The sequence below is a fragment of the Panthera pardus genome, unplaced genomic scaffold (genome assembly GCF_024362965.1).
Source record: "Panthera pardus isolate Hobbes unplaced genomic scaffold, ASM2436296v1 HiC_scaffold_12, whole genome shotgun sequence".
Lineage (NCBI taxonomy): Eukaryota > Metazoa > Chordata > Mammalia > Carnivora > Felidae > Panthera > Panthera pardus.
In genome coordinates, this window is record NW_026526677.1 from 111716957 (window position 1) to 111742018 (window position 25062).

Consider the following 25062-nt stretch of genomic DNA (forward strand, 5'->3'; position numbering starts at 1 on the left):
AATTACTGAACGCAGCAATCTAAAGATGAGAGAGTCTGTCCAAGTCTATCATGTGTCAAACACTTCAAGTCTCATCCTCTATGAAGGTCCATCTTACATCAAAATCTGTATATATGTTTAAATCAGGATGAGGAAAGATCCTAACAAAGATACAGACGTGATGATGAACTCATGTACAAAAAGAGGTGCATTTGACAGCCTTGGTGGTTGTCGGGAATGACATAATAAAATCAGACTGATTTTCACAAAAGTGTTTTGAAAACAGTCTTGAAAACAGTCATATTGCATATCTGTCTTAAAAATTCACTTGCACTGTGGCACCTTCAAGGAACTGAGGTCTTAAGTAAGTGAAACCATTAACTTTTGTTCGACCCATCATTCTCCCAAATGACCATATAAACCATAACCTTCATCACATAAACAGTTACCTCTAGGACACAGGGTAAGAACTGAAGAACTGTGTACACCGAGCAGAACATAAGAAATCTAGAATGCCAGTGTAGAGTTTAAATTTTTTTGTTCAATGGGCAAAATTATGGAGATTTTCGGTGATCTGGCTTAGATATTAAGAAAGCTGTTGTATGAGATGAACTGGAGGAAACAAAATTCCTGAAAAATTCCTGAAAATCCTAAAACCACTAACGAGATAATTCTAAGAATCTTTTCTTTTCTTTTTTTTTTTTTTTTTTTGTAAACTATTGGATTAGGAGGTTAGCTTTGCAAATACAAGAGAGAAGTACCAGAGATATGGAAAAAAAAATAAATGGTATCAAAAGAATAAAAGATATAGTAAAAACAAGATCACTGAAAAGGAGACTGTTAAAAAAAAAGAAGTGAAAGGAACGGAAATGAAGGCAACTCCCTGTGCATGCTGTCCTGGCACAGGAGAAAAACCAGAAAAACGGTGCTTAGGCAAGGATGGGAAGACTCAGGCCTTAAGAACAGAGGGACTCCAAATAAAGAGCCCAGGTTTCATTGCTGTTCTTGTGTCCCTGCATGAATCTCAACAATCAGCCTCATTATTTTACAGATGCACACAACAGTGACCCCATACGTAAGGTGATTAAAATAACCTCATAATTTTAACGGAAAAAAAAAAAATCTGCCGAAAATGCGGTTTTATAGTATTCCTTCCACTCCTTAAAACTACCTGAGGTGCATATAAAAATCCAAATTCATGGTCAGGTACCCAGGGAGCTCTTGTTTACGTTACAAGGATTGTTGTTTTTAGGCACGCTAAAGCGGATGGGTGACACGGGCGATGAACACGAGGTGATGTATGGAGATGTTGAATCACCAATTGTCCACCTGAGATTACTAGAACACTGTATGATAACTAAATGGGATTTAAATAAAAACTTAAAAAAAAAAAATAAAGTTGGCAACATCTGCAGCGTCTTTGAAGCCAGCATACAGGAAACTAGTTACTTCTGGAAGCGGTTTTGAAAATGTGCCTGGCTGACCTGAACGGCAGGGGGCGCCGGTGAGCAAGGGCCCTCAGGTGTTTCCCTGGGGAGAATCAGGCAGTCCAGCAGCTTGCGTGCACCCTTTCCGCTCTCCTCCTTCACTCAGGTCCAGTTGCCTCCCGGTCTGTTGGCCCCCCAACCCACGCTCTTCCTGTTTTCCTTGTGCAGGCATTTTCCCTATGAGTAGTCCTTGCGCGTGTAATTTCTCCTTGGTGTCTGCTTCTCAAGAGACCTGAACCAACACGGTTCCTGGCACCAGAGCACAAGCTCTGATGATCATGGCTTCCCTATTTGCTAATGACATCTGGTATATGTTTTCATAATACAAACAGCTGGGCTTCTTTAGGCTCATTGGTGTGGAACATGCAGTATAATTTTCTAGTAATAACGATAACAACACTTTACTGACTACATGTGATAGGCCAGCCAGTATACGAAGCGCTTTATATCCATTAGTATAATCAGGGGTGTGCTGGTAAACAGCCATAAAAAAACAAAAACAAAAACAAAAGACAAAAACAAAAAACCCTCCAGCTTTTTAAACAGTACTGCCAATCTTCGTGGTTTAACTACTTTCCCCGTTGCCAATTTCAAGCTATTAACAGGATTAACAATGAAGGGGCATAATATTTGAATATTTAACACTTGGCTCTTGAAAGTCAGTTGGAGCCTGCCTGAGCACACAAGATTAGTCTGCAATCCTCTTTATAATTTTTAAGGTAGGTTTTAAATCCCAAGTTTACTGTGGAAGACACTCAAGGAATGAAAGAAGTCAGACAACTTGCCCAAATCACAGGTTTGGGATTTGTAGCAGGTTTGAGAGGCCATTAATCTAGCCACTGACTAGGTTTACGTAGGTCTTTTGTTCTTTTTTTTAAATTCCAAGTCATAGCTAATTTAAGCCAAATAAAAGAAGAGGGGGAGGGTGTAGTGAAAAAAACTCAGACACATCTCACTGACTGCAAGATCAGTTTGGCTAGGCTGCAAAACGTTACTCAGACTGCGGGCTTTGGGAGCTATCCTTGTCCTCACTGCTTGACATGGCAGGTGTAAATGGAGCCCTGAGCTTGTGAGATCACGTATCACATATAAAAATCACCCAGAGAGACTGGTTTTCTTTTCCTTCTAAGGTCAGAGTCCCTAGGAAGAGACTCTGGCTGGCTCAGCTTAGGTTATGAGTGTACCCACCAGGGTCCGACGGATTGCATCCTATTTTTGAACAACAGGAGAAGTAAAATAGGAAAGGCTGTAAACTAGGCAGGTGATCCAGCTGGATCTTTACATGGCAAAGAAACGACATTATTAAATTATAAAAAAGTAATGGGTATTCGCAAGTTCATTTAAACATTATAACATTTTTTAAAAATAAATACAAACACCTAGGCAATATGATCTCTCTGGATTAGTTTTTAATTTATCACTCTTAGATTACTCCTGATTTTTATGAGTCTTGACAAAATCAAAGTCACTATGATTCCTTTATTCATGGGCAAGTCCAGCTTTAAAGGTAGATGGGGAGTATGCAGACTGTGACTCTTTGAGCCAGCTACCATAGATTTCGAATCCCCTGATGCAGGCATGTATATTACGCATGTGTTGACTTCAAGGCTTCCATTTATATCGACCTTCATTCTCATGGTAGAAACTAGCCTAGCTACTTGCAACTTACCAAGTAAAAGCCCAGGAGTAGGAGTGGGGAGACAGGTTGACCACAAAACAAAAAATGGGATGCTCTAAACTGAGTCTCTTTTTGCTTGAGTATGTTTCATGTCTCTCTATATACTTTGTATCTTCAGCCAGCCCACATATATTTAATCCTATAGGGAAAAAACAATGTGTCTTTTCCATGGAAGAGAGGGAATTGTAATGATATTTATTTAAATAGAGAATAACAAAACTGTAAAAGATATAATTTCTATACAAGAAGGATACACATTAATAAAAGTCTAAAAGAAAACTTAAGTTTTAATGTCATAAACATCACCATTTAATGAAATGTATCAGGATTTTCCAGCTCTGAGGAAGTTGGTTATGAAATTCAAAAGCAAAAAAGCAATCTTGTAAATCTTGTTAAGAAATCTTCTTCAGAATGTTCCTGACCAAAGATGAGGAACTAATTCAACCAGATATCTAAAGAAGTTCTAAAGCTACAATAATGAAAGCAGCATGCTACCAGCCAGGAATAGATTATCATCAATGGAACTGAATTGACAGTCCAGAAATAGATCCAGAATCACATAGAGATTGAGCATGTGATAAAACTGACACTTTAAATTGGGGGGGGGGGGGGTAGATAGAGTATTGAATAAATTATTTTGTGATAATTAGCCATCCCAGAGCAACAATACTGTTAAATCTCTACTCGGTCCCGAGATCAAAATAAACTCCAGATGAAAAAATACTTAAATGAAAAAATGAGGCCAAGAAGTACTAGATAAAAATAAGGGCAATTTACATTTTTAAAAATAATTTTGTAAGGGCCAAAATGCCTCTTTAAAACAGGAAACAAACTTCAGAAGACATCAAGTTTAGAAATACAGCTTAGTTTTTAAAATGTTTAAGTAAATGTCCATTTGACAAGAAATCAACAGAAGAATTAAAGAGATAGGGGGAGACAGTGTGTTCTGAGCTGTTTCCCTTGAGTCCTACTTTGAACGGCAGATGTTCCCACACGGGGTCCTATGGCAAGTGCAGGTAGTTTGAGCACCTACGTGAACACACTGGGTCTTGTGTGTTCTTGGCATCGTGTAGTGAAGCCAGCTGTGACATTTTGCTCTTGGGGGTGGCCTGATCAAGGCGGGGGGTGGGGGGGCCTAACAAATTAGCTGAGCCAGTAGTCTGGGATTCCTCACCGGGAATAGGGGTGGTCTTACTTCTGTTTGGATTTGTAGAGTTTCCCATTAACCCTTTGTCCTCAGGAGTCCCTCAAGTCATTGTATTGTTGTTATAAACTCTATTTTTTAAGCTTATTTATTTTTGAAAGAGAGAAGGAGAGAGAGAACACAAGCAGGGGGGAGGCAGAGAGGGAGGTAGAGAGAGAATCCCGAGCAGGCTCCAAGCTGTCAACACAGAACCTGATGTGGGGCTCAATTCCCTGAACCATGAGATCACGGCCTGAGCCAAAATCAAGAGTGGGATGCTTAACCTACTGAGCCACCCAGGTGCCCAAAAACTTGATATTTTTAGGTAAGTTTCTTTTCTAGAATGCACTCATAGCCCTCCCTTCATCCCTCACAACATAGGCTTCAATTGTTAGTTTATTCCTCTTATCTCCATGTCTTAGAATATACAAATGAGCTCTTACAGAATTCTAAAACATACACATTTATACATTGTAATTCTCACACTCAGTAGGCCACCTTTATGCTTATAAATGATATATTCACAGACATTTTAAATTGGAGTAGGAAGTATAACAATTTATAGCGAGTAGACGAGGAGGTGAGGGGATCCAATGGGGTAGTTGCCAAATCTCCTATCATACAAAAGGCAGAGTGGGGAGATCTCTCTTACCTGCAGTGTTTCTTGTATAAATGGGCAAAAAAAGAGCATCTTAAAACTTAGTTGGATTATGAGTATTAAATAATATAATCATGTCACATACTTAGCAAATGTTTAACATATAAGAGGCTCTCAGTAAGTGCTAAATATTGGTTTGTTTGTTTTCATTAGCAACATATTTCAAGCAAAATTAACCAACTACAAAAAATATATTAGTGTAAATTACTTTCATCTGTGAAGGACTGATTGGAAAAATACTTTTCAAATTCTCTACCCTCTATACACTCGGGTGATGATGGTCTTCTGCTCTGCTTCCCAAGGAGAGCTTTAAGTTAATCATCAATGTTTTGGGACTGGTTAAAATAGATGGCCTTTTCCTGGAAGGATCTGAAAACAATAGCATTTCTAAGCTGACAATTAAAGTCTCAGTGTATGACAGTCCTTCGTAATTTGTCTTAAAAAATGCATTAATGCCTTTGTGTCTTGACATCATTAATTTTGTCTAATTAAAAATGATCTGATTTATAATCCTCAAGGTTGAATAAGCATTAACTGGCTATGACTGACGACTGATTTCTAAATGCGTGACTCCCCGTCTCACCACGGCCCTCTGGATAGACCACGAAGACCACTTCTGCAGGAATCCAAGTGTGGCCTGGTTCAGGGAAACGGGTTAGAAGCTGAACCACAACACATGCAGTCCCGCTTCTCCCAGGTCCCCACTTGTCACATCTGTCATTTGTCCTGACTTCTTTGCTTCTGTTTATCATCAAAAACCAGCGTGACATCCAGGAAATTCTCTTCTGTGTGTGTGTGTGTGTGTGTGTGTGTGTGTGTTAACACAGATGACATAAAATTCTGTGACAATATGGCCAACATTCCTTATGCTTTCTCCCAAAGGAATCAATGCAACATTGATGCATCTTTCTCAACTGAGTATCATAAACTGTCACTGACATCCAACAGTGGGGTTTAATTTTCAGATAGTTTCGAGGATCCCCAGCAAAAAGAGCGAGTCTTGCGGTGAGCTTCAGGGCAACTGCACCCTCGCCTCATCCATCTGCGTGGTTTGTTCCAGGAAGCAGAGCATTTATGTGCCCCACGTCCTACTTCTCTTCACAAGCTGATGGTGTGGGACATTAGTCAGTGTACATCCTCATCACAGCTGGTTGCATAAATTGTGGGCCCACTGAAAAATGAAAACAGGAGGCCCCAGGGGAAAAAAGTGTGGTGACAAGGCATTAAAATATAAAACTTTCTCTTTTCTTCAATAGTCTGTCTGGATTTGACATGGCTGTTTGTTTGTTTATTTGTTTTTGTATTTTTTATTTGCTATTTAATGTCCTAACTGAAGACAAGTAAAATTAGCATGCATTTTGTTCTTTATGTTGTTCAATCCCAGTCTTAAATACAAACACACCAGTTTTGAAATGCCAGTCTGAAAACATTCAACTCATATGTGGGTCACTGGTATCGCACCATTTGTATTCGATAGCTTGAACACACGTCTGTATTTCACTCCTGAAAGAACAGTGGACAGACTGCACACAACCGTGTCATCTGAGATTTTCCCCCCAATTTTATTGAGACACAATTGACATATACCACCATATGAGTTAAAGTCCCACTGCATAACCACTCACATATATCATGTAATGAATATAAGTTTAGTTAATATCCAGCACCTCATATAGATACAAAAAAGGAAAAAAAAATAGTATTCTTTTCTTTGTGATGAGAACTTTAGGGTTCACTCTCTTAGGAACTTTCAAATATGCCATACAGCAGTATTGACTATAGTCATTATGCTGTACATTACAAATACATGCCCAGAGATATTTATCTTATAACTGGTGGTTTGCAACTTTTGACCCCCTTGATCTAATTACTCTGCCCCACTTCCCCATACCTGGTAACCAAAAATCTTGTCTAATTTTCTTTGAGTTTGATTGTTTTGTTGTTTTTGTTTTGTTTGGTCGGGTGTTTTTTTTAATTCCACATATAAGTGAGGTCATATAGTCTTTGTCTTTCTCCATCTGACTTATTTCGCTTAGTATAACACTCTCAGAGAGTCCATCCATGTTGTCACAAATGGCAGAATTTCCTTTTTTTTTTTAATGGATGAGTAATATCCTGTGTGAGTGTGTGTGTGTGTGTGTGTGTGTGTGTGTGTGTGTGTGTGTGTAAATATACCACAACTTCTTTCTTTATCCTTTCATCTACTGATGGACACGGGTTATTTCCATGTCTTGGCTATTGTAAGTAATGTTGCAGTGAACGTGGGGGTGCAGATATCTCTTCAACATAGAGTTTTTATTTCCTTCAGGAACGGAATTGCTGGATTATACAGTAGTTCTATTTTTAACTTTTTGAAGAACCTCCATACTATTTTCCACAGTGGCTGCACCAGTTTGTATTCCCAACAGCAGTGCACAAAGCTTCCTCTTTCTCCACACCCTCAACAACACTTGTTGTTCCTTGTCTTTTTGGTACTAGCCATCTTGACATGTGTGAAGTGAAATCATCTTGTGGTTTTGATTTGCGTTGCCCTGATGGTTACTGACATTGGACACCTTTCCTCATAGCTGTTGGCCATCTGGGTATCTTCTTTGGAAAAATGTCTATTTAGTTTCTTTGCTCATTTTTCAATTAGACTATTTGTTTTGTTTTGTTTTGTTTTCCGACTTAGCGAAAGACACAAGGTTTGCAATTTTTTTCCCTATTTTGTAGGTCATCTTTTTGTTTTGTTGGCTATTTCCTTGGCTCTGTCTCATCTGTTTTTACCTTACACCCATTCTACTGATACTGTACCTTCTGCTTACCGATGAGTAAGGACAAACAAAAGGAAAATAAACTATCGGTTGCCCTATCTTTCCCTATCCTTCTTTATTTTCATTTTCAGCACAAGCAATTAGCTAATACATGGAAGTAACATGATTAAGAAAGGATGTGATGCAGTATCTTACCTTCTTTCCACATTAAAAGCAAACCCTGCTTCCAATGGAAAACACTGTCTGTGATACTGAATACAAGGATCTGTGTGACTGCACAGGCTACTCACCCATGAAGCCAGAACTTGTCTCTTATTCATCTTTCATGACTTAGCTCAAATGTTACAGCCCTGTGAATCCCCAAAATTACTATGTTTTCTCATTCCCGTATTAGCACATGCATACTACTACTAAGAGCAGGTAGCTCCTTGTATTCTAGCTGGTATTTTACTTACTTGCTACATTACCCCTAAATTAGGTTGTCACTGCTTTGTTTTTGTATGCTACTGCAGACATTATAAAAATTATTTAACACACTGTAGACCATAAAAATAAAAGAATTAATGAAGTTATAATTTTTTTAACATTTACTTATTTTTCTGAGAGACAGACAGAGCATGAGTGGGGGAGGGGAAAAGTAGCAATATAAGACATAAAATTATGGAAAACAAAGCTGAAAAGAAGAGGGAAACAAAGGTCAGTATTCACAAAGGCAGATTTAGGGAATTCAGTGATTTATTAAAGTGTAAGAACATTCATGTCATAGGAGTCCCAGAAGATGAACAGAGAGAAAAAGGGGCAGAAGGTTTATGTGAGCAAATTATAGCTGAAAACTTCCCTAATCTGGGGAAGGGCACAGACATAAAATCCAAGAGGCACAAAGAACTCCTATTAAATTCAATAGAAGCCAGCCATCACCAAGACATATCATAGTCAAGTTCACAAAATACACAGACAAGGAAAGAATCATGAAAGTGGCAAGGGAAAAAAAAAGTCATTAACCTACAAGGGAAGACAGATAAGGTTCACAGCAGACCTATCCACAGAAATGTGGCAGGCCAGAAAGGAGTAGCAGGAGAGATTCAATGTGGTGAATCAGAAAAATATGCAGCCAAAAATATTCTATCCAGCAAGGCTATCATTCAAAATAGAAGGAGAGATAAAGAATTTCCCAGATAAGCAAAAACTAAAGGAGTTTGTGACCACTAACCAGCCCTGCAAGCAATTTTAAGGGAGAGACTTCGAGTGGAGGAAAAAAAAAAAGACTAAAAGCAACAAAGACTAGAAAGGACAAGAGAACATCACCAGAAACACCAACTCTATAGGTAACACAGTGGCATTAAATTCATATCTTTCAATAATCACTCTGAATATAAATGGACTAAATGCTCCAGTCAAAAGACAGAGGGTGTCATAATGGATCAAGAAAAACAACAAGATTGATGTATATGCTGCCTACAGGAGATTCATTTTAGACCTAAAGACATCTGCAGATTCAAAGTGAGGGGATGGAGAACCATCTATCATGCTAATGGATGTCCAAAGAAAGCCAGAGTAGCCATACTTATATCGAACAAACTAGATTTTATTTATTCATTTATTTTAATGTTACTTATTTTTTTAATGTTTGTTTATTGTTGAGAGAGAGAAAGAAAATGCATGGACGGGGCAGGGGCAGAGAGAGGAGGAGACAGAGGATCTGAACTGGGCTCTGCACTGACAGCAAGAGCCCAAAGTAGGGCTCAATCTCATGAACCACAAGATCATGACCTGAGCCAAAGTCAGATGCTTAAATGACTGAGCCACCCAGGCGCCCCCTAGACAAACCAGATTTTACAACAAGGGCTGTAACAAGAGATGAAGAAGGGCATTACATCATAATTAAGGGCTCTATCTATCAAGATCTAACAATTATAAATATTTATGCCCCCAACCTGGAACACCCAAATATATAAATAAATTAATAACAAATATATAGAAGCTCACTGATAGCACTACAATGATACTAGGGAACTTTAACACCCAACTTACAACAATGGACAGATCATCTAAGCAGAAAATCAACAAGGAAACAATGGCTTTCAATGACACTCTGGATAGGGTGGACTTAACAGATATATTCAGAATATTTCATCCTAAAACAGCAGAATATACATTCTTTTTGAGTATCCAAGGAACATTCTCCAGAACAGATCACATACTGGGTCACAAATCAGCCCTCAATGACTACAAAAAGATGGAGAGCATACCATGCATATTTTCAGATCACAACACTATGAAACTTGAAATCAATGACAAGAAAAAATTTGTAAAGGCCTAAAATACATGAAGGTTAAAGAACATCCTTCTAAAGAATAAATGGGTTAACCAGAAAATTAAAGAAGAAATTAAAAATACATGGAAGCAAATGAAAATAAAAACAGGTCAGCCCAAACCCTTTGGGATATAGCAAAGACAGTCCTGATCGTTACATACATTACAGTTCAGGCCAATCTCAAGAAGCAAGAAAAGTACCAAATAAACAACCTAATCTTACACCTAAAGGAGCTAGAAAAGGAACAGCAAATAAAGAGGAAAGCCAGCAGAAGAAGGGAAATAATAAAGATTAGAGCAGAAATAAATGATATAGAAGCAAACAAAAAACAGGAGAAAACACCAGCAAAACTAAAGTTGGTTCTTTGAAAGAATTAATAAAACTGATTAATAAGACTTCTCCAAAAGAAAATAGAAAGGACCCAAAAAAAGACAAAAATCACAAATGAAAGAGGAGAGATCACAACCAACACCACAGATATACAAATAATTATAAGAGAATACTGTGAAAAATTATATACCAACAAACCGGGCAATCTGGAAGAAGTGGACAAATTCCTAGAGACTCACAAACCACCAAAAGTGAAAGAGGAAGAAATAGAAAATTTGAACAGACCCATAACCAGCAAAGAAATTTAATCGGTAATCAAAAATCTCCCAACAAATAAGAGTCCAGGGCCAGATGGCTTCCCAGGGGAATTCTACCAAACATTTAAAGAAGAGTTGATACCTAGTCTGTTCAAACTTCCAAAAAACTAGAAATGGAAGGAAAACTTCCAAACTCATTCTATGAATCCAGCATTACCTTGATTCCAAAACCAGACAAAGACCCCACTAAAAAAGGAGAATTACTGGCCAAATCTCAACCCCCATGAAGATATATTCCAAACAGTGTGATGAGCTTTCATATTTATTTTTTCCTTGCTCTCTCCTTGCTTTGTGTGGTGTCTGACACAAGGAGCTTTATGCTAGATCTCAAGTTCCTTCAACCAATGAAAATACTATTTTTATGATAAAATTTTTTGAATTTTAACACAGTGCTGACTTTCTGGTAAATATTTGGTTGAATAACCGAACTTGTGTTAACAGGAAATAACCCAGCTATTGATGGAGAAGGCTAATTTACACACTGCAATTATTCCCATAATAATCGTGAGCAATACCTATTTTTTTATGGTAAAACACACTAAATGTTTGAGAGTTTACACACTGGATCTATTTATACTTAATTCTCAGAACAGTCCAGTGAAACAAATATAAATCCCCACTTTACATATCAGGCTTTTGGGGCTGATTTACTTGTCTTGGGTTACATATTTTAATGGCAGAACTGGGATTAATACTCAGGTAGTTCCACATCCAGAAGGCATGCCGTTTACCAAAACAGTATCATTACTGCCCAACGAGGACGTAATCAGCTCGGGTAGAACAAGAACCAAAGCCAGTTGTAAACATCTCAGACATTTCATCACCTAGCTGGGAATCATGAAAGGGCTCATTTGAATTGGTAACTTCATGGAAGATACAAGAGTTTTAATGCCCCTCATTCTGAATGCTAGACGAATACTACATTAACTAGAGAGATAGATACACGTATGCATATAACCATAAAAACATTCACTGAGAAGGCTCCTCATATAACCTTTTTTGTGTCTATTTAAAATGCAGCCAATGGCATAAACCTCCAGACTTCCAGAATGGTGCTTTAAATCCCGCAGCTGTGGCATAAATAAAGTGTTGCAATACAGAAAGAGTACAGCATTCAACAATGATCACAGCAATCCATTCCTGTGCACTGTCACTCTTCCCGACGTTTCCACATGTTGGAAATTTAAAAGGTTAGAGTCTTCAGCTGGAAGGGAAATTGACACTTGTGTAGAGAGAGAAGCATTGTGGTGTTTTGGAAACAGGTAAGCTCAGAGCCAGTTGGATGTACCTCTGTTCAAATCTAATCTCAGCCACTCTTAGAAGCATGACTTTGGCCAAGTGGCATGCCCTCTGTGACTCATGAAACTGTTCAGTGAAATGGAAATCACAATCATGATCTTAATAAAATCAAAACTCGTTTGTAGAAAGTCCTTGCTTGGCACATAATGGATGTTCAACAAATGGCAGGCAGGCACTATTACATATCCCAAGCTACTCTTTCTTTCTGGAAACCCACCTGCTTTTTTGACTGTAAACCTTGTTTTCATCCTTCACAGCCCAACAGCAATGTCTACTCCTGTTGGAATCCCAGACCTGGTCACTCCGAGAGAATTAGATACTCTGTCTGCCAATCTCACTTTTCACCTGCCTTGGAACAGCAGGTGCACACTCTTGTTCACATGTGCTTACCTTTCTCATCATCCTCACTATGCCGTCAGCTCTTGAGGGCAAACACTGTCTGACTTACGTTTCCATCTACATCTCAGGAGGCCCTAGTAAGATTTCTCTGTAACATCTGAATGAATAAGAAACCCAGATACCTAAATGCAGAAAATATGTTCAGGAGTTACTTACAGGTAGCAGTAGAAAATCCAACTCGTATCTCTCAAGCTTCTGCTATACTCATTGCCAGGAAACATCACCTCTGGAAAATAGCCAAAATACAAATGATAGTTAGGAAAGAAAATAAAAATAGACAAAATACTGTGTTTTATTTTCTTGGTGATTATTTGACTCCTTGCTCTTAATTACAAATCTTTGGAGGATATGAAATGTTTTAAGGCAGCTGGTAACCAATGGCTTCAAGATTGTCACCAGATACTGGAGTTCTTACTCTGTCAATAAGTGCCATGTGCCATGTGCTGATGCCACACTGTGACAGTGATGTCCTGTCTCAAACAAGACAACACCATGAAGTCTGCAAGCGTCTGGTGACACTGCCTTACACGGCACAAGAGTTTACCCTAAGTAGAGTAGAATCAGTTTGTCCACAAACTGAGTCACCAAGTAACTTACTTGAATTGTGATTGGGATTTCAGTGAATCTATAGATCAAGCTGGAATAAGGCTTTAAGATAAATTTCTGTTAAGAATAATTATCATATGATTTTTTTGAAGTGAGATATAATGATACATGAATATTCTTTGACAATTAGATAAGAGAGAGATAAAAATGCCTTCAAAAAGGGAGGTGTTCTTTTCAGTGCAAACCATTTGAAATAAAATTGTATACCAGAAAGCTACACATGATAAATTGATTCTAGTTCAGCGGCCTGGGGAAAAAACAAGGCTGCAGGCATTCCATGTTTAAGAAATAAATTTATGAGTATTTATGCCATTAATAATTGCCTGTTCCCCTGTGGCTTCATGACTTGTGCCAAGTCTCACTCATGACATTAACTCACACTGCCCGAGTTTGTGAAGGAGACTACATTCGGTACAAAAGAAAGCCTTTGGGTGAGAAGTGATAGTGATGAGCATTTGGCTTAAAGACAAGTGCACTTCCTAGAGATTTGATTTCAAACCCTGGTGTCTACTCTACATTTATCTTGTTTCTGTTCAATTATAGATGGTAACAAGGCATGTTGTGAAAGATTCCAATAGACCCTAATACCATTTTCCCAAGACCCTTTATACTATACTTGCAGAGGAAATGTGGCCTTTTTCTAGAGCATATTTCAAAAACATAAATGGTCTTTCCGCTCTGCTCAGGCCCCTGGACAATCATCTACCTGATCACTGTAGATAGAGGTTCACGCTTCTAGTCTAGACCACAGTTTTGTAGGTGCCTTCGATATGTAGATATTTATAAATTACATACACATGTCCTATCCTACTATCATTTTATGCACAATTTTAAAACGTACAAATATGCAATTTAAGAGGACAAGTTAAAAAGCAAATACAAATAGAAATATGGAATTAAATGGCAAGAAAAATAACTAAAAAGAACATAGACGGCTTACTTGGCAACAGAGATGAATGATGGACAGGAGGTGAAGATTACTGACATTTTCATTAAAACTTTTTGAACTGTCTGACTTTTAAAACAATACAGGGCATTGTTTTAACAAAAATCATATCTAAAACCCTGATGTATTTCCCCTGTGCCATAACTGCATGCTAGAACTCCTCCGCATATATAAGCAATTCACTCTGGAGATGACTGGTCTAAACTACTTTGCTATTTCTCCTTTTACTCTAAGTATATTAAATTACATTCTGTGGTGAATATAGTATTTGCAAAATAAAAAAATAAAACATAAGCAATTGATGAAGGGTTCTGAGCTTTATTTCATTTTTATGTACCTTTATTTGTTAATAAAATATATACTTTATTGAACACCTATTTTTCCAGGCATTGAGCAAAGCACTGGAGACTCAGAAATCAACCATAAGTAGAGCTGAAAATGGAAAGACTTGAATCCTGATCCTGACCGTGCTATTAAAATATTTTGCGACATTAAATTGTTTAATCTTAAGCTTCTATTTCCAAATATGGGGGCGCCTGGGTGGCTCAGTCGGTTAAGTGTCGACTTTGGCTCAGGTCACAATCTCACGGTTCAGGGGTTCAAGCCCCACACAAGGCTCTGCGCTAACAGTTCAGAGCCTGGAGCCTGCTTCAGATTCTGTGTCTCCCTCTCTCTCTGCCCCTCACCTGCTTGCTCTCTCTCTCTCTAAAATAAATAAACATAAAAAAATTTATTTCCAAATATGTAGGAAGAAAAGGCACAATTGAGCTGCCATATCTGCAGAATTGCCTTGAAGATCACACACGTATTGTTTCAGTTGTGGGGGTAGCTTTGGGGTGAAGTGCTCCAGGCTTCTCCCTGCATGTGAGAAAAGGGACATCACCGCGAACGTGGGTAGATGAACAGATGGGGTGGGGGGCAGGTAAAGCTAAGAAACAAGATGTGCAGTGAAAGTGCTCACATAAGGATAAAAATAGAACAATCCTTGAAACAAAACATGGGGAAGAAAAAATGAAGCATCAAACTGAACGCAAGTGGTGAAGTCCCATGGTGTAACCCACCAGGTCAGAGGCAAATAATCAAGGGCTAGTATGACTCAGGGACAGCAAGTTATCCCATTTTCATGACAGTGCCTCATATCTTGTAATTATTTGACAAGCGACAATCTCGCATGCAAAGCTGAGTATTCTTAGGGTGTTTTCCGCATCCAACTGGCAGTTAATACTGAGTTGATACTGTAGATTCTCATCTTTGGATGACAGTGGCATGCCTGACGTGGGGCTCAGTTTCCACAGAAGACAACCAAATAAGTCACCAATCCTTCTGCACGCTTCACATCCTAAGGAAATACCTCCTCTACCTGGAAAGCAGGTTGGTTTGGGATGGGATGGCTGTTGACTGTAAGAGGAGCAGGCTGTTAAATAATAAAAATCCAGGATCCAATTTCCAAATACTCTCTGAAAAAAGGATTTTAAGCCTACATATTAAAAAATGTACTATCAGTGTTGGACTTGGGGTCATGAAGGTAACAGACAGTAATAACTTCAAAAGAGAATGAGGCTGGATCCCCTCCTCCACTCTGAATCTTTTTGGCTGTGTCACTAAACATTCCATATCACTGTGTTTATCCAATTGCACAACCAATCAATAGCACATCAACTTTCCACCCACTTTAATATTTCTTACATCGGCTTTTATTGAACAGTGGTAAAACTTCAAGATAAACAACTTTTTGGACTTGTTTTATGTGGATATGAGAATCTAAAAGAGAATCAAAAGTTAACCCAAAGTCCAAGAAGGAAAAGTAGAACTTGGAATTACTAATGCAACTCAATCCAACAGATAATTCAGAATACCTATTCTGCACTTAACATTGTCACTGTTGCTTGAAGGAACACAAATATAGGAATGTTCAATTTAACATAATTCAGCAAATGTTTACTTAATGGGTACCTACTTTCCACAAGGTACTCTTTTAGATACATGAGATGCAGGGGTGAGTAAGAAATTATCTTCGGGTTCAAAAACCTTGCAGTTTACTTGCAATGCATGTAAGTATCTGGGGGCTGTTATAATATAGTTGAAAAATACCCGGAGTCAGATTAAATATGTTAAGTGGCATTAAAGAAGAAAAACAAATATTTAGCATTTTTAAAGAAGGGCAATTAAATGCAGGGAGGCCATTATTACACTGAACAGATCATGAAGACAGCGACTGAGGGGGTACAGATATTTCACATCAAATTCATAGATGGCTGGAGAGTAAGAAAGATTAAGGAAAGAAATTAGAGACAAGTACGATGATTTTTCCTGCTTAAGCAGAGGCTACCAGTACCCTGCTGATATTGCCCTGGCAGTTACCCCTATAAGCCCATCATGCTTACTGAAAATAAATATCTGTGATTCTACACCTGAGGGGTTTTATTCTGACCAGTGAAGACACCATCTTTGTAGGCAGGACAATCCAAAAGCACCAGAGAGTTGGAATCTAGACGCAACTCTTGGCCAGTGGGGGACAGTGACAAGTCTCTCAGTGGCAGAGCTTTGAGCAATACACCCAATCATCAACTCAGTGGAAGAGACCAATGGCCTGGATCAAGATACTCTACAGACAAATGCATATCCACTGGCTTCACTAGTTATTCAGGGTCTAAGAAGGAGCAAGATTAGAAGACTGAAGACAAAGTCACCTGGGAAAGAAGCCTATGATTGGATCTACAGGAGTGGAAAAAAGTGTGTTAATCTTTATTTCTCACATAATGCCTACCAAAAAACATCCAGAGCAGAGAAGGTATTGAGCAACTACTTGATAAGATGATAAGATGACTGGTCTGGTGGAGTTCAGCCAGTCTCTGCCTTTGGCCCCATTATTTTCACTGCTGGGCTGATAGACGCGGTAGTTGTGGGGACACGGATGGAGGCAGGGCACAGTCCAGTATCATGGCTCCCTCCAACCAAGTCTGAAGTAGCTAGTGTCATGGCTGAATGTCCAAACGTTAGGAACATAAACTGACATTAAGCTCCAGATGTTGTACCGTTTTCTAAGACATCTACCTGTGGCGAGTTACCAGAATTATCATTATAGGACCTCCCATAACATGTTTCAGCAAAGGAAGTGTGACAGTATTTAAATAATGATGAAATCCACTAGCTATACCATATACCACACTACCCAGAAGATTCCAACATGATAAGACATTGGAAAGCCCTTAGAGGCTCAGTTGAAGTGGCATCTTGGTGATCATGTCCCACGGAAGGGAGGTGAACAATGGTGCTTTCTACCTCATAGTTAGCATTCATGGGTGAAGAAACCAAAGGGAGGAACTAAATGCACCATTTCTTGTCATAATTCTTAGTGACCCACTCTGAAATTTGTGCTTATCCCCGGAATTTTAGGCTCCCTTGGATCAGAACACTCTAAGGGGACAGACAAAATCAGACTTCCTCTTAAGTCTAAAGCCATGACTACCACCTGTTTATTCTAGATTCTTCAAACTAATAGGCAAGGAAACCATTTAATAAACTGATACGGTTAACTGATCTTGTTGTGATGGTTAATTTCATGTGCCAACTTGACTGAAACACAGGTTACCCAGATATTTTGTCAAACATTATTCTGGGTATGTCTATCAGGACACTTTTAGATGGGCTTTATATTTGAATCCATAGACTGAGTAAGGGAGAATGCCCTTTCTAATGTGGGTGGGTCTCATCTAATCAGTTGAAGACATGAATATAACAAAAAGATTGACCTTTCTTTGAATAAAAGAGAATCTCTTCAGCTTCTTAGAGCTGCTCTATTCCAGCTCTAAGACCTGCGTTTGGACTTGAACTGAAGCACTAGGTCTTAAAAGGTCTTGAGCCTCCTGGTTTTTTTGGACTGGAACTCACACATGAGCTCTCCAGGTCCTCAGGGTTTCAAACATGGACCAAGACCACAGCACTGGCTCTCCTGGGCTACAGCTTACTCACTGCAGATCTCCTATTTGTTTTTTTTTTTTGTTTGTTTGTTTTTTCTTGAGAACCTTGACCCATACGCTGATTATCACAAGGCACATGACAAAAGGTGACTGGATCTCAAGGATTTATAGCAGCCTATCTTGCTACTGCCATGGCCAGTGTTAAACCTGATAGGAAGCAAGTTAATGCAAAATAAGTTCTGATTCAGGGCGTTGGTAATGCTTTGTTATTTTAAGGCTTTTGATTTTATTTTATTTAGAAATTGTAACCGACCAGTGTCTGAAAAAAAATTGGTTACAGGGCAGAGCGGAAATAATTGCAGTACAAGTGAGTTTTTCAATGGGTAATTTCTAGCAAATGTTATTTTTGCCCTGCCCACATCCCTTCAACACTTCCCTATACCTGCCTAATGCTGTGTACTATGATGTACTTCTGGATGAGAAAGTACACTTCTCCTCACCTCCTTGTATTTTTCGTAAAACAGTCTATCCTGGTACACCTGGATGAGCTTTCGAACCACAGGCTGAGCTCAGTACACAGGGTGTGATTTATTTTGTTCATAGAAAGGCTGATCAGGGAAGGGCCAACACATAAACCAAGCCAGATTTTCCCCAATTATGTGTAGTTCCTAGCAGAAGGAGGAAGAGAAAGTGAGAACTGAGCCTCATGGTAGGCTTTGGTAGCTTGAAACTAGTGTTATACAGAAAATAATAACAGATATAATCTAACTCATTTCATTTTGTTCCTGGCAGTTATAATTAGAAAATAAAGAATCATGGTTAATACAGAAAGTGAGACATCGTAGATCAATGACTGAGACTGGACAGCCTTGAGGGCCAGAGGGAGGGGCCTACGCCTTAACTTATTTTAACCAACAGAGCCAAAAAGTACAAGAAGTTCAAGTGACAAAGTTTTTGTTTTTATTTTTCCTTATCTTCTGTCTCAACCCTCTTGATTGCTATTGTGATATACGTGCTTAGGCTTGTATCCTACACTACACCTCATCTCACATGGTCCTCATTCTTTCCAAGCCTTTCTTCATTTTAGTCTTTGATCCATTTCTCCTGCATCTTTACTTACTCTCCTTACTGTAGGCATCATTTTAATATAATTACATGTGTCCTTACCCAAATAAGATAATTTATTCTGAAATACGTGTGAGATTATTCTAGCTCCAGATGCCTACTTAAGTGATTCTACAAGTGGTATTTCGTGCTATAAATCTCCATCTGCTTTCTTTTTCTTAATCCACCCAATGTTTGAAATGTATACCTATATTGCCTGATGTAAGTCTCCATCAACTTTTCTCAAAATTCAAGCATATTCCATTATCCGGTCTCCTATCAATGCTTCCAATAGCTTAGCATCAGAACAAATACTGGAAAGCATCACCTTGTACATGCTATCATATGAATCTGAGACAGAGCATCTTTAGGATATAACCTGAGGTATGATGGCTGAATTATAAATTATACACATGTTTATTTCACTTACCTACTACATGATTGATTTATAAAGTGGTTAGAACTTTAAATTCCTACCAGCTGTACATGCAGTTTCCTAGGACTCCATATTCTGGTCAACATTTGATACTGATTTTGTAAATTTTCTATTCTAGAGAATGTGAGTGCTACATATTTGTTGTAATTTGTGTTTTTCTAATGGTTAATGAGATTGAAAACCTCATCATGCACTCTCTGGTCATTTCCAAATCTCTTTTTGTGAATTTCTTAAACACTGGTTTTGTTTCTTTCTCTGCTGGGTCCTCTCTAAGTCATTGGAGTAGAGCAGTTTTAATCTAGATAGTACAATTTTAGGGAAGTTTAAATGTTGCAAATACTTTCATTGAATGTATCTCTCTAATAACTTTGTGGTATCTTTTGCTGAAGAGAATTTCTTAATTTTAATAAAGAAAGATTTATCAATTTGAATGTTTTTTTGTTTTTACTATTAGGGTCTTAATTAATGTGTAATTTCCTACCAAGGTCAAGAGAATATCATCCTAGATTTTCTTCATTAACTTAATAGCTTTATCTTTCACAATTAGGGCTTTAATCCATCTAGAGTTTATTATTGTATATAGAATGAATTAGATCCTGCTTAGTGTCCATGACATCATTTAATAAATAAATATTCTTTCCCAGTGATCAGTAGTTGTGATACAAATACTGTCATTAAAATTGTTCCAAGTATTTACAAAATGTTGTTCTCGTGTTCAAAGTTCAAAATCACTTTTTAAAGTTCCCTCAGAAAACCTCCCTGGAATTTTGTTAGCTATTGTATTGAATTCATCTTTATTTCTTCGCAAAAACTGAAGAAGAGTTAGCAAACCAGTGTTTACAAAGTATCTACTATATGTTGTGGGTAATAATTTTATGGAACAAAATAAAAATGGGCTATTAAAAATGGAAACAAAAATCAGGGAGGTCAGGAAGATGGCAACGTGGAAGGATCGTGAGCTGACCTTGTCCCACAGACACATCGAGTTAATAGCTACATCTCTACAACAAACTCTGAAAACAACTTAAACCCTGCAGGACAGATTTTCCACAGTTAATCACAGAGAGGAGGCCACATCAGTAAGAGTGAGAGGGGTGGAGATGTGATTGGAAGCCAAATATCGTGCTAGAATATCCACAAAGAGGAGGGACACCACACAGAGGTATGAGGACATTAGACCCCACACCAGGAATGCCACACATGGGGGACCTGCACTGGTGCGATGATCCCCCATAATTTCTGGCTTTGAAAATCAATGGGGCATAGCTTTACAAGGTTTTACAATCAGCAAGGCTTACTTCTGCGAACTTTAAAGATCAGTGGGCTTAGCTCTGGGAGAGTCAAAAGGCAAGAGGAAACTGAATCGCCCTGCTTAAAGAGACAGCATAATAAACAACCCTGTAGAGACAAAGTATAGACACAGTAGTTTGAAAAGCACCTGGGGTATATGTGAAAGAGATTTCTTTACAAATCCCTGAGGGGGGTGGTGGGCAGGGATCTTTGGGAGAATCCTCCAAGAACAAAGTGCTGGTAGTCACCATTTCTATTCCCCTGCTGCAGCATGGTCAGACACTTGCAAGAACCAGTGTGAACACCCTCCAACTATATTCTAGCACTGTGTACCCTGCCCCTGTGTTCCTCTGTGAATCTGCCCCATCCAACCCACCCCATGCAGCAGGCATCCCTCCAAAGCAGTTTCTTCCCTGAGCCACCCTACAAGCAACCCCATCAAGGACTGGCACCACTCCAAAGTGACTCCTGACCTGGGGAGAGGGAAAGATAACCACACATGTCACTGCGCCTGCAGTCCCAGAGCCGAACCTTATAGCTGGCTACACAGTGACAGCACACCACTAATAAGAGCAGCTGTAGCCCTGGCTGATGGACCGAGGACAGGCATCTGGTCTGATGCCAGCTCCACCAACCAATGGAAGCCTCTCAGAGGCAGCACAGGGAGAGTGCCTTGTCTACTAGTGAAACACAGCCCCAGCAGACCGACTGAGGGCAGGCATCGGTCTGACTGCTGGTGCTGTCCAACAACAAGCTCCTGGTGACGTTAGCTAGGCCCCTTAACAGCACAGGGACAAAGGCCTGCCTGTTACACCCACAAGAGGCAAAGTGGGCCAATGCAGCCAACTGGACCAAAGGCAACACAGCTTGGCCACAGCAGAACACATGCAATGCACACAGGAGGCAATGTTGCAGTACCTGTTCCTGGTGAACAGGGGAAACCCCACTGCAGGGCACTAACTCTTCTTCATGGGGCCACTGCGTTCAAGAGCAGGAGACATAGTTGACTTCCCTAATACACAGGAATAAACATAGAGAGTCAGACAAAATGAGGAGACAGAGGCATATATTCCAAATGAAAAACAGGACAAAATTACAGCTGAATGAAATGAATATGCCTGATAAAGAATTCACAGTAATGGTCAAAAAGATACTCACTAGACTGGAGACAAGAGGAGAGGATCTCAGTGAGATATTCAGCAGAGATAGAATATATAAAAACAAACCAGTTAGAGATGAAAAACTCCATAACTGAAATAAAAATACACTAGAGAGAATCAGTAGCAAAGCAGAGGAGACAGAATAGATCAGGGACCTGGAACACAGGCTAATGGAAAGCAACCAAGCCAAATGGCAAAAACCAAAAAACATAATAAGAAATGCGAATCAGTTATGGGAACTTAGTGGCATCATCAACTGTAATAATACTGACAGTATAGGAGTCCCAGAAGTAGAGAGAGAGAAGGAGGAAAAAATTTATTTGAAGAAGTAATATCCTAAATCTTCCCTTAATCTGGAAAACGAAATAGTCTTCCAGATCCAGGAGTCACAGAGATCCCCAACAAAATCAACCCAAAGAAGCCCACACCACATAGGATTAAAATGGCAAAAAGGTAGTGAGAAGGAAAGAATTTTTAAAGCAGCAAGAGAAAAGCAAGCAATTATATTTAAAGGAAATTCCAAAAGGCTGTCAGGTGATTTTTCAGCAGAAACTTTGCAGGCCAAAAGGGAGAGGCATCATATGTTCAAAGTACTGAAAAGAAAAAAACCTGCAACCAAGAATATTCAAGGTTTTCATTCAGAATAGAAGTGAGGTAAAGTGTTTCCCAGAGAAATAAAAGTTACAGGATTTCATCACTACTAATCCAGCCTTACAAGAAATGCTAAAGAGAATTCTTTGATTGGAAAAAAAAGCCATAACTAGGAGTAAGAAAATTACAAAAGAAAAAAATTTCACAGGTAAATGCAAACATAGAATAGAAATAGTAGCTTAATCACTTATAAATTGTATACAGTTTAAATCCCAAAAGCAGTAAAATCAATTAAACCTACACAAGTCAACCAAGAGATTTAAAAATGAAAAACTGTAAATTATGACATCAGATCCATAAAAAAATGGAGGGAGTAAAAATTTAAAGCTTTTAGGATGTGTTCAAACTTCAGCAGCCAACAACTTAATATAAACTTCTATATGATAAGATGTTATATATAAACTCAATGGTAACTACAAATCAAAAACCTATAATATATACACATACATAATAAATAGTACAGGAATCCAAACTTCATAAATAAAAAACATAATAATAATCCACAAGGGAAAAGGGCAAGAGAAGAAAGGAATAGAGCAGAACTACAAAGACAACCATAGAGAAGTAACAAAATTGCAACAAGTACATGCCTAACAATAATTGATTTAAATGTAAATGTACTAAATGCTCTAATTAAAATACATAGGGTGCCTAAATGGATAAAAAAGCAAGACCCATCTATATGCTGCCTACAAGGGACTCACTTCAGACCTAAAGACACCTGCAAACTGAAAGTGAAGGGATGGAAAATATTTAACATTCAAATAAAAGAAAAATCAAGCAAACACACAAAACAAAAAGAAAGGTGGGGTAGTAATACTCATATAGGACAAACAGAATTTAAGACAGAGTGTTGCAAGAGACAAAAAAGGACCTACATAACTATAATGAGCAAAATCCAACAAGAGAATATAGTAATTATAAATATCTATGTACCCAACAAGAGAGCACCTAAATACATAAAGCAACTATTAAGCATAATAAAGGGAGAAATTGACACTGATACAATAATGGTAGACTTCAATACCCCATATACATCAATGAATAAATAATCCAGACAAAAATTTACAAGAAAACAGTGGCTTAGGATGACACATTAGACTAGATGGACCTAACATATATTCAGAACATTCCATACAAAAACAGCAGAATACACATTTTCAAGTGCACACAGAACATTTTCCAGGATAAATACACATTAGGCTTCAAAACAAGTTGCAGTAAATTTAAAAAGACTGAAACTGTATATGCATCTTTTCTGACCATAACAGTCTGAAAATAGAAATTAACCACAAGAAAAAAATTGCAAAAGAATGCAAACACATGGAGGTTAAATAACATGTTACTAAACAATAAGTAGGTCAATCAAGAAATTAAAGAGGACATTAACAAATGGACATGGAGACAAATGGAAATGAAAACACAACAATCCAAAGTCTTTGGGATGCAGGAAAAGCTGTTCGAGGAGAGGGGTCTACACCAATACAGGCCTACCTTAAGACACAAAGAAACAAAAATATCAAATAAATAACCTAACTTTACACCTAAAGGAGATAGAAAGAGGAGAACAAGCAAAGCCCAAAGCCAGCACAAGGAAGGAAATAATACCAATTAGCACAAAAAAAAAAAAAAAATGAAATAGAGACACAATAGAACAGATGAATGAAACCAAGGGCTGATTCTTTAAAAAGATAAACAAAATGGGCAAACCTTTACCCAGATTCATCAAGAAGGAAAGAGACAGAACTCAAACAAGTAAAATCATATCCAAGGAGGAGAAATAATGACTGACACCACAGAAATACAAAGGATTATAAGAGAATTTTTGAAAAATTATATGCCAACAAATTAGACAACCTAGAAGAAATGAATAAATTCCTACAAACATATAATGTTCTAAAATTGAATCAAGAAGGAATAAAAAATTTGAACAGACCAATTACTTGCAATGAAATCGCATCAGTAATTAAAAACTCCCAATACAAAAGTTTAGGACCAGATGGCTTCACATATGAATTATTCCCAACATTTAAAGAGGAGTTAAGATGTATTCTTCTCAAACTATTCCAAAAAAATAGAAGAGGAAAAAAGCTTCCAAATTCATTCTATGAGGCCAGTATTAACTTGATAACAACCCCCCCCAAATACAACAAAAAAGAAAACTACCAATATCTCTGATGAACATAGATGCAAAAATCCCCAATAAAATGTTAGCAAACCAAAATCAGCAATACATTTTTAACATTCACTATGATCAAGTGAGATTTATTCCACAGATGTAAGTATGGCTCAATATTTAGAAATCAATCAACCTGATACATCACATAAACAAGAGTAAAAATAAAAAACATGTGATCATCTCAGTGGATGAAGAAAAAGTATTTGATGAAGTACAATATCATTTCATGATAACAACTCTTAATAGAGTGGGTTTAGAAGGAGCGTATTTCAACATAATAAAAGTCATATATGAAAAACCCACAGTGAACACTATACTCAATGGTGAAAAATTGAGAGCTTTTTCTCTAAGATCAGAAACAAGACAAGGATGT

General features: G+C 38.1%; 1 long non-coding RNA gene across 1 annotated transcript in view; it reads right to left on the reverse strand.

The window, feature by feature from the left end:
• The window catches only part of LOC109258468 (uncharacterized), a 681144-nt gene that overhangs the window by 19592 nt on the left and 636490 nt on the right, over positions 1–25062 (reverse strand). The window contains exon 4 of the long non-coding RNA XR_008421334.1: positions 12554–12623. This is a non-coding gene — a long non-coding RNA (uncharacterized LOC109258468). The remainder of the gene's footprint in view (positions 1–12553; positions 12624–25062) is intronic.